The following is a 441-nucleotide window of genomic DNA, read 5'->3' on the forward strand; positions in this document are numbered from 1 at the left end:
TATATATATATGTATAGGTTTAGCCGCTGCTCGTACACTGCTTCGAGCTCGTCGCTCAGAATGTTTCTTATTACTGTTTATATATATAAAAGAAAACATTATATATATATATATATAAACTAATAATATAATAATATAACAATAAAATAATAATATAATAAGATAATAATAATATAATAATATAAATGCATACATACAGGGACAGAAAGCCACAAAATAAAATAAAAAACCAACAAAAAAACTAAAAACAAAAAAAAAACAAAAAAAGCAAAAACAGAAAAAAAATAAAACAAACAAAACCGAACAAAACAAACAAACAAATAAATAAAAGAAACAAAAACAAAAAAAACCAAAATAAAATAAAATAAAAAAAAAATAAAAAATAATAAATAAAAACAAACTCCTACCTGCCCCGGTGAGAGCGGTGTAAGAGTGAAGAGC

Source organism: Eimeria mitis, genomic scaffold, assembly GCF_000499745.2.
Source record: "Eimeria mitis Houghton genomic scaffold, Emh_scaff6587, whole genome shotgun sequence".
Taxonomy (NCBI): domain Eukaryota; phylum Apicomplexa; class Conoidasida; order Eucoccidiorida; family Eimeriidae; genus Eimeria; species Eimeria mitis.